The sequence below is a fragment of the Stegodyphus dumicola genome, chromosome 6 (genome assembly GCF_044657685.1).
Source record: "Stegodyphus dumicola isolate Sdum_Otavi_A_Nest chromosome 6, ASM4465768v1".
Taxonomy (NCBI): Eukaryota; Metazoa; Arthropoda; class Arachnida; order Araneae; family Eresidae; genus Stegodyphus; species Stegodyphus dumicola.
Genome location: NC_140773.1, coordinates 193,006,969 through 193,017,541, shown reverse-complemented (window position 1 = coordinate 193,017,541; position 10,573 = coordinate 193,006,969).

The window sequence follows — 10,573 nt, the reverse complement described above, 5'->3', positions numbered from 1 at the left end:
GTGGTGGTCTTTTCGTTCCTCCTGCTGTCTTTTCGTTTTAGGGAACGGCGGCCTTGTTTGCACCGGACTCTCTGGCACTGGAAGCGTTCTCCTCGATGTAGAATTTCTACTGCGATACGTTGTAAGTGGTGTTTTCCTCTTTACCAAGGTTTCTTTACGCGGCGGCTTTGCTTTCTTGTTTTTCTTAAATGCTGGAGTCTGAAAGTTTTCGTTTCTTCTTTTCGGTACCGTCGCATGTGTTGTAGAAGGGCTAGGTTTCTCTTCAGTTCTCTGCTTCTTGGGTGGTGGAACGGGTGACGTTACTTCTGGATCTTCTACTTCTTTTACGCTTGAGTCCTGCAAGAAACTTTTAAGAATTTCAAAATCATTTTGATTATAATATTTTTTCACCTGATCGGGACTTGCTTTACAGATTTCCCCTTTCTCGTTCTTAACGTACAATACGACTCCCTTGATTTCCTGAATTACATAGGGGCCTTCAAATTTTGGAGCTAACTTTGCAGTAAAATTGTCTGAGGCACTTGATAAAGAAAATTTCCGCTTCAACACTTTATCCCCAACTTTAAAATCTGCTTCACGGCGTTTTCTATCATAGTATAATTTTTGTCTATTTCTTGCCGTATCCGAGCTTTTAACCGCCTGGTCGATGAGTTTTTGCGCATCTTTTTGTTTAAATTCTGGCTCTCTTTGTTGCACAAAGAATAATTTATCTAATGGCGTAATTAACTCCCGTCCTAAAAATAATTCTGCTGGAGTTTTTCCCGTAGTATCGTGATTTGCTGTTCTTAAAGCATAAGCTAACTCATTTATGTAGCCATCCCAGCGCTTGTGATGTGTGCTAACATAACTTCGAATTATTTTTACAATATTTTTATTAACTCTTTCTGCAATGTTTGCCTTTGGTCTATACGGAACCATTTTGATATGGCGTATGCCGAGTCCAGTGCAAATGTTTTCAAATATTTGGCTAACGAATTGTTTACCGTTATCGCTAATGACTTTTATCGGTGCACCGTATTTAATAATAAATAAAAATTTATTATTAAATACGGTGCACCGATATTTAATAATAAATAAAAATTTTAAAAGTATAATGACTTTTATCGGTGCACCGTATACCGTTATAATGTATCTGCGTAAGAATGCATCTGCGACTGTTTTGGCTGACGCGCGTTTAAGTGGAACAATTTCTGTCCATTTTGAAAAACGATCTACAATTACTAAAAGAAAACGATTTTTATTTAACTCACTCTGGGGGAAAGGACCAAGAAGATTTTTGCCTAAAATTTCATTCGGAAATGTAGCTCGAATGCTATTTAAGTACCGCGCCGGGCTGTAATTAATATCATTTATTAACTGACATTGATTGCAGGACCTGACATACGCAGTTACCACTTTGTTTAATTGCGGGAAATATACCGCCTCGCGTACCCTTTTTAAAGTCTTTCTGACCCCTAAATGACCCGCTGTTTTCGCGTCGTGTAATTCCTTCAAAATGCTTAATCGAAGCGAGGCAGGGATGACTGGTTTGTACTCGAGATTTTCGTTTGTTCTTTTCGTATAAAATAATAAATTATCTATTATTTCATAGTTTTCTGCTCTATTTCTTATCGCGTCGATATCTGTGTGCTCAAAGCTTTCGGGGTCGTTCAAATATGCATAGATACTTCCAAATTCAGGATCAGCTTTCAATTCAGCAATAATTGTGTCTCTAGAATCTAAAATTTTTGAAGTCAACACAGCGCATTTAAGTTCATTGCCTTCATTGTCAAGTTTTATACGAGAAAGTGCGTCAGCTACATTGTTTTCCTTGCCCGGTTTATATTTGATTATTAGATTATATTCTTGGAGTTTTAAAGCCCATCTTATTAACCTGGGCGTTAGGTTTTTCGAAGAGTAAAGTCTACCAACAGCCGCATGATCCGAAAAGACTGTTACTGGCTCTTTACCGAAAGAAACTCGAAATTTGTGTACAGCCATTAATACGGCTAATGTTTCTCTCTCTGTAGCTGTATAATTCCTTTGTGTATGATTCAACGTTTTACTAAAAAATGCCAAAGGATGCCCATTTTGTATAAGAACCGCACCCACAGCATAGTCCGACGCATCTGCTGCAATTTCCAGGTTTTCGTCCCCCTCCGGGAATTTCAAACAGAGGCATTGATGAGCGCTTCTTTTAATCTTTCAAATGCGGTATTTGCTTCCGCTGTCCACGTGAATTTACTTTTCTTTCTTTTAATTACTAACAAGGGTTCAACAATATTAGCAAAATCTTTTATGAATGACCGATAATAAGAACATAACCCAAGGAAAGAAGAAAGTTTCTTGGCGGTGTTGGGAGGTGGGAAATTCTTGATTGCTTTTATTTTTGAATCTTGAATTTCTATACCCTTTTGCGAAATTTTATAACCCAGATATTTAAGTTTAGTTGCGAACTTGCATTTTGAGGCTTTAATTGTAAGACCGGCCTCTTTTAATAATTTAAAAACTTCTTCTAGATCTTTAATATGTTGTTCCAACGTACTACTCGTTATAATTATATCATCTAGATAGATTAAAGTCGATTTTCCTAGGACAGGCTTTAGAACAATGTCCATAGCTCTCTGGAATGTTGATGGGGCCCCACACAACCCAAAGGGCATGCGTAAAAATGCATAAGTGCCCGATTTTGTTATAAACGCGGTTTTATGTATGTCTTCGGGTCTCATAGCTATTTGATAGTAGCCAGACGTTAACTCCAAAGTAGTCATGTATCTTGTAGATTTAATCTTTCTAATAATTTCCTCTATAACCGGCAAAGGGTAAACTGGGAATTTAGTAATACTATTCAGTTTTCTGTAATCGATAGCAAACCTCCAAGCACTTTTATCCGAAGGAGGAAACTCGTTCTTTTTCCTACATAGTACGACTGGACTCGCGTACTCTCTATTTATGGGCGTTATTATTTTGTTCTTTAACATTTCCTGAATATATTCTTCTATGATTAGCTCTTTCTGTTTATCATAGCGATAAGGTTTAGTCCTACAGAGTTTGTCGGCAGTTAACTGTATCTCATGCGTAACTATTTGACAGCTACCAGGCCGTTCTGAAAACAAGTTTGAAAAAGTACTCACCACTTGCTGGATGGCTTGACTTTCATGATCATTCAAATGGCTAAGGTCAACTTGCGGTTGTTCCACTGGTTCCACCACCCTCCGGTCCATCTCCAGCACAATAAAACTGTCCTGAAAACTGAGTTTGGCCTTTGCGGCCCTTAAAAACTCCATACCTAAAATAAGTGGATTTTGCAAATTTTTTACTACAAAAATTAATACTTTAAGGCTTTCATTTTGGAGTTGTATTTTTAAAGATAGTTTTCCGATACATTGACAAGTTTGTCCTCCCGCTGCTATGATTTCTGTGTTTTTATTTTTAAATAATCGAAACCTATTAAAGTTCTTCTTAAAAAAATATCACTCATAAAATTACCTTCTGCTCCTGTATCGATGAGGCTTCTACTGGTACATCGCCTACCAGGACATGTATAATTGGTAACTGTGAGTTCCTTAGGATGACCGTATTTAAGTGTCTTTTTGAGGGTTTTTTCAAAACTTCCGTGGTCTGGACCCTCGCTTTCACAGGCCCCTCTACTCGTTTAAAGCTTTCCTTTCAACTTCTGCCTTCTGGGTACGCGGACGTTTGTTTTCAAATTTCCTTTTTGGGCCTTGACCTTTGAGTTTCGATGAGTTAGCTTGATAGCTCTTTCCCCCATAAGAGCGGTTTGCATTTCTGGTTTGCATTTCTCATTTGAAGATTGCCTTCGGATACTTTGAGAATACCATGCCCCTCTAGCTTTTTCCGCTATTCCGCGATTTTGGAACTTGACCGCCAATTCGAAGAGTTCCTGCAATGTGCTTGGGTTTCTAATTTCGAAGTAATCTTGAACAGCAGGTAGCAATTTTAGTAAGATTATTTCAATAATCTCCGCGTCGGGTTTCTTCCCATACAGCATATCCGTCAGCTTAATTTTTCGCAGAATAAAGTCCGTCAACTCTTCCATATTCTGTTGATAAAAACTATATAGTTCGGCTTCTAGCCTTGCTCGGTCTTACACTATGGGGCAGGCCTTTAATAACGATTTTTTGAAATTTTCAAATGTATATGTTTGGCCTCCGAATTTCCCTAATAAAAATTTGCCTATATTCTTCCACCATAGCGAGGCCTGTCCTCTTAGTGCAGATGTGGCGATGGCAACTTTTGTCTTTCAGGCACAGGGTAGAGCTGGAAATGATTTTCGAGGCCTTCTAGAAATATCGCCACCGAATTTTTCCGTCGAAATTGACGTTTGGATTGATTGACGCTCTCATCGTCTGGACCAGGTATCCGAATCCTTCCAATTGGCTTGCCATTTCTTGTTGTTGTCCAGAAGCTTCCATCCAGTTTTCGGCCATTTCAGTTCGACAAGTGTTCGGGCGCCAATGTAATGTTGCGTGGCCCCAACCTGCACGCAAAAATAGTGGTGACTGCTATGAACTGGAAAGTACACAAAGTCTTGAGAAGGGTTTAAATCCCTTTTTATTCAACTTTAGAAATTACAGATGCGTGCTCTTGACGCTCACAAACTACGCCGACCCGGCGGTAAAATAAAAATAAGAAATTAAAAATGAATAATAACAAGTTACTACCTACGAGGCTCTCTAAACGTAACTAACCTAACCGCGTTCTAAGATACTGCTGATATTTCAGCAAACTTCTGAATATTAAGTTGAAAGATTCAACTATCTGCCGAGGCAAGCACACAGGCCGAAACGCGTGGTTCTTCAATTTCTACCTAGCCACCTCCACGCTCGTGAAGCAAGAAACACACTTTCGAACTCGTTTCCCTTCTATTTAACTCAAATTACTTCCGCTGAGAATTTGAATACTTTGCGCGTTCTACTAAAATTTACATACTCTGGCATTGGCAATTCCAGGGGAAAGTAAGGCTTGACAGGAAAGATAGTTTAAACTTAAAATAAATGTTATTTAAAATAAATATAAACCCTTCAAGCCTCACATAAACTATGAATTCGCTCTCACGCATCAAGTATTGATGCTGGAGAAATACTGAAACTTGAATAAACGTATAACTTAGCCACCTGTTGACTCCTCGGTAAAGCAATGGGCTCTTGCCTGCTATCAACCATCTAAAATTATTTTAACCTGAAAATAGATGCTTAAATAGTGTTCAACTGATTTCCGATCTCAAGTTCCTCTTCTTACTCGAGAGCTTCTAATATTAAAACTATGATAAATGTATCCAAGTTTTGTATGTCCTCAAACGTCACCTTTAAACTTCGAAATTTGGCTTCTGTTTCAAGAATAGCATCAGAAACTTTATAAATATTTCCTCGGCTTATACACTCTGCTTGTTCAGGATATCAATGGAAATATTTATAAATATTTCCATACTTCCGCAAGTCCTCTAGTATTATGGCAGTAGTTTGAAAAAGATAACTTCTTTTAAGTTAAGTTCTTTTAAGTCTCTCTTAATAACACCGATAACTTCTTTTAAGTTAAGTTCTTTTAAGTCTCTCTTAATAATACCGATAACTTCTTTTAAGTTAATTATCTACAAAGTGAAAAGACATAACTCCTTATAAAAACAAATATATGTTTATTTTACAACACTGTAGGTTCGAAAAGAGTTCTGTTTACATAGCGTTCACTATAGAATTAAGTATTGTTGCTAAAACTCACTCGATTAAATATTGGCAAGAAAGGAAGTGTGGCTCACCAACAGCCAATATATAAAGTGCATTCACTTTGTTTCAGAACTAATTTTTTTAGAAGATTCTAGCAAAGTTGCCAAGCGATAATTGGTATTATGTATTACTGTGATACCTCAACTCGCTTATCCACTATCAACCTTTAGTAACGAAATTTTCTATGCAGTAAATCCTTTGCTTTGACCCAATGAATATCTGCTGTCATGGATTCGGAAGTTCTGAAAAGAATATCAATAAAATTTTGTTGTGAAACAGGGAAAATTCCGTATTTTATAAAGGCGCAATGGACAAAGATCGAAACAGAATTCAGTGTTTTAAGCTTGAGAAAGCTGAATCGAATTACTGGTTGCTGCTGCACAGCAATGTGCAGTTACGCGATTCCATTAAAGTCAAGCAACTTTTATTAAAGAAAAGTGTCAGAATTCTCAGCCTCACTCTTTTTCATGGGATTTAAGACACTTACAAACTACACTTCCCTCACTTACTCTTCTCTTTACTAAAGTCTCATTTTAAAAGTTATTGTTTTAATAGCATCGAAGAATTCTGAAGACTATAACCAGGAACATAAAAAGTATTCCAAAAGATGTGTTCTACGTAGGAAATAAGCAGCTGTATGAATGTGCCAAACATTATATAGATTTATAAGAGATGCATATTGAAAGCTGAGAGGTAAAGACGTTGTTTTCTTTAACTTTCGATTTTGTTCGAACGTAATATTAACACTTTGTAGATTCGTTGTGTATATAAATTTTACTCACCACAGCTTGATTCTAGAATTGGCATTTCTTGGCATAATTTAGACATTGATATTTTTTCGCGATGTGTTTTTCGTACTTTGGGAGAAGCGTGGCTTTCAAAACAAGAAATACAACAGATTTTATTCTGAAAAATATCTACGTAATTTTATTTTAATAAACAGTATTTTAAGAAATGCAGTATATGTAGTTCATTTGAAACCTCTGAAAAGCTTATTACTGTGGAGGAGCGACTTTGGATGTGCGTGTTAACTAACCTCCGAACCAATGCCACATTTGACGCTATATTTTAAAAGAAAAGTTTGTTGTTATTTTTACTGTACCTATAATTACATCTTAGGATTTAAGAAAGTTCACGTGTTGTAGAAAGGGAGCAGTCATCTTTTAATGATACATATATTTATGGCTCACATAAATTTACGACACCTCCAATGTGGCTAATATCAAACTTGCTGATATCGATGTTGATACTTGTGATTATCCTACAATCGTTTCGCAATTAGTACAGACCTGCTGTAGTTTATGTAGCATAATTATGTGACAGTATTTATTTCACTGCGTCACATCTACTGATCTGCAATTAAATTATTTGAAAATTTACATGATAATTTTCACTTTTAGTTTATATTCAGAGCTGACCTTCTTTAAGTCCATACAAAATTGAGTTTCACCCGTTTACACACACAAGATGCCCAATCCTTTAAGTCCCAAATCACTTTATCATTAACACCCTTTTGGAAGATTTCTCAGTTCTTTATGTTCATTTAACAAAATGAAATTGAGTCCAGGCGGACGCATTTTGAAGTTAAACAAATATCTCGTTATAACTTACCTCACTTGTTTGACAGTAAACTCAGATCAAGTCTGCGATTTTTATTGTGGTTAACAGGCACAGTTTGCTCCTGTTGGGAGCTTAAGCCTTGTTGCATTTTAGGTGACAGTACAGATTTGCCCATCTTCGTCCGTAAAGGAGATTCCAGCGGGGGAACGAATTCGAAAGTTGCCTACTCCTCTTCCTCTTCCACCAACCTTTCTAGAGGACTTTCAGCGCAAGAGTATTTTATGTGCTTCTACTTCGCAAAGACCCTATACACTTGCAAAAACTTTTGCTAACTCCGAGATATGAAGTCAGGCCTAAGGTTTTGAACCCCAGCTCCCGTACCACCAGGCTCTCAGGAGGCAAATAGCTTCTTGATTTCAAATAGCTTGTCCTTTGATTTCTATCCCTATGATTAGCCATATGACATGAGCTCCGAAAGCAAAAAGTTATAAAATACAGAGCAATATCGGTAACATTTTATGAAATTTTTGTGGATGTTTGTAAGATGTTTTAGAGCAGGAGAGAAAATTCGTTAAAAGGAGGGGGGGTAAGACAATTAGATTATAAACACATATATAAGACACTGCATTTATTGCGAAAGGTGGTTCTAATTCTAAATGAAGTGAAATACTTCAACAATCTACAAAAATAATCATTTTATTTACAAAGCAACTTTGATTGCATCGAAGGTTCACTGCTAACTAACTACGTCGCAAACTAAAAACTAACATTCCTTCTCAGAAGCGAAGCGCCCTCTAACGGCGATACATAAATCATTTGGGGGATTTTTCCACACTCCCCACCTGATAATTTTTGCTAAAATTATCACTATTTCAGCATACAAATAATAAAATATAAGAAAGCAACTTACATATCAAATACATTCAACTGATGTAAATATTAACTGCAAAAGGAAATTCTATAAAATAAACAAATATAGTTAACTGCATCAACTCAAATGTTACTCAATACGTAAATATTAATTCAAATTACAAACAGTAAATTATTAGTAATAACTAAACTAATTATCTAAAATTAATGTTAGTGAATATGAAATACAAGAGGTAAAATTAAAAGGTTACAAATTTAGTTCATTTTCAGTCTGATAGTTCAAGGGGGTATATCAATTGCACAGGTCTCTTAAGGTCCCCTTTTTTAGTTTTTACCACACATGATCGTACAAGACCATCACGTCCTTTGAAGACTTGAATTACTCGACCTAAATCCCAGAGGAACTTAGATTTAGTTGTTCCTTCAAGTAAAACTATATCACCAATTTTAAGATTTTTCTTGGCTTCTGGTGTACCAAAGAAGTGAGCATTTCTCAACTCAAGAAGATACAAATTTTTCCATTTTTTCCAGAACTGTTTTATGAGCGTTGTCTGATATTCTTTTCGTTTTATTAGACTCTTTCTTGTTGGAGAGTTATTCAGGATCTCAGCAAAGTTGTATGGATATTCATCCTTATGTCCGATCAATAGAAAATCAGCTGGTGCAAGCGGTTCAGGTTCATGTAAATCGTTGTAAACGTAGGTCAAAGGACGTCTATTCACAATATTTTCGACCTCTGTCAACACAGTCATAAATTCTTCAAAATTCAGTTGAGCTCTGCCTAATATCTTTTTCAACGGTTCCTTTATGGTTTTCATAAGGCGTTCATAAAAAGCTCCCTACCATGGAGCAAGCTCGACGATAAATTTCCAAGTCAAGCCTTCATTTGCTAGAAAATTTTGAAAGTCTGTACCTTTAATTATGCTGTAAAAATACTGTAAATCTTTGGCAGCATATTTGAAAGTTTTCGCGTTATCTGAATAAAAGGTGCGACAGTTTCCTCTTCTCGAAATGAAACGTCTGAGAGCGAAAATGAATTTGTTTGCAGACATATTGGAAATGAGTTCTAGATGTAACGCTCGTGTAACAGCGCACGTAAACAATACGATGTATGATTTCTGAATGTCGTTTCCAGACCTGATGTAAACTGGACCTGTGAAATCCACGCCTGTAACATAGAAAGGTGGAGTTTCAACAATTCGATCTAGGTAACTGAGCTGTCATTTGTTTCGCTGGTTTTACTGCGTATTTCCGACAAATTAAACAGTTCCCTAAGACTTTCTTTACCAACTGACGGCCTTTAGGAATCCAAAATTTCTGTCTTAGTTTAGCTAAATTTGCTGCAACTCCTGCATGCAGAACGTTATTATGTTCCCTTTTTACAATTAATTCAGTAAATTTGGAATCTTTAGGAAGAAGAACTGGATGCTTCTCGTCAACTGTATATTCGATTTCTTCTAATCTTCCCTTAATTCGGAGAATTTTATTTTTATCAAGAAATGGTGCCAAGCTGAATATATCAGAGCTTGGAGAAATTGACTTGTTAGATTGAAGAGCCTTGATTTCAGGTGTGAAGAAATCCATCTGGGCTTTACGAACACAAAATATTTCAGTGTCCTGAATTTCAGAAGCACTTAGTGTTCCACTATTAGCAGGCAGTTTTCTTGTCTTAGCAACGAAACGTCTAACCCATGCCATAATTCTGAGATATTTCAGCACATTACTGAATTTTGTTATATCCAATAGTTGATCATCTCTTTTCACAACAGCGTCATAAACAGATATCTTACTACGGAGTTCTAGTTGCTTATCGTTTCCCACGTCAAACTTCGGTTGAACTGGCCAGTCTATACGTTTGTTTTGCAACCATTCTGGTCCAAACCACCAAAGTGAACAATTTCTTAAATTAGCAACAGTAGTTCCTCGTGATATGAGGTCGGAGGGGTTACCTTTCCCACGGCAATAATGCCAAGTATTGCTTTCAGTTAGTTTCTGAATTTCATAAACTCTGTTTTTGATGAAAGATTTAAATCTTTCGGGAGATCCCTGAATCCAAAAATACGTTATTTGAGAATCAGTCCAGTGGAAGGGGATTACTTCGTATTTTAAACATTTTGCGATTTTATCACTCAATCTAGCGGATAAAAGCGCACCTAAAAGCTCCAATCTAGGAAGTGTTAGGGATTTCAGAGGAGCAACTCTACTCTTGGAAGCAACAAAAACTGTTTGAAAAGTTCCATTGTTCAAAACTATTCTCAGATATACCACGCATCCATAAGCTTTCAAACTAGCATCAGAAAAGCTATGGAGTTCTATTTGTTTCACATCTGCATCTAATATTCCTTCTAAATAGTAGCGGGGAATTCTGAGGTGGTTCAGTTCTTCAATTTCTTCGTACCAGGCTTTCCATTTATAACTAA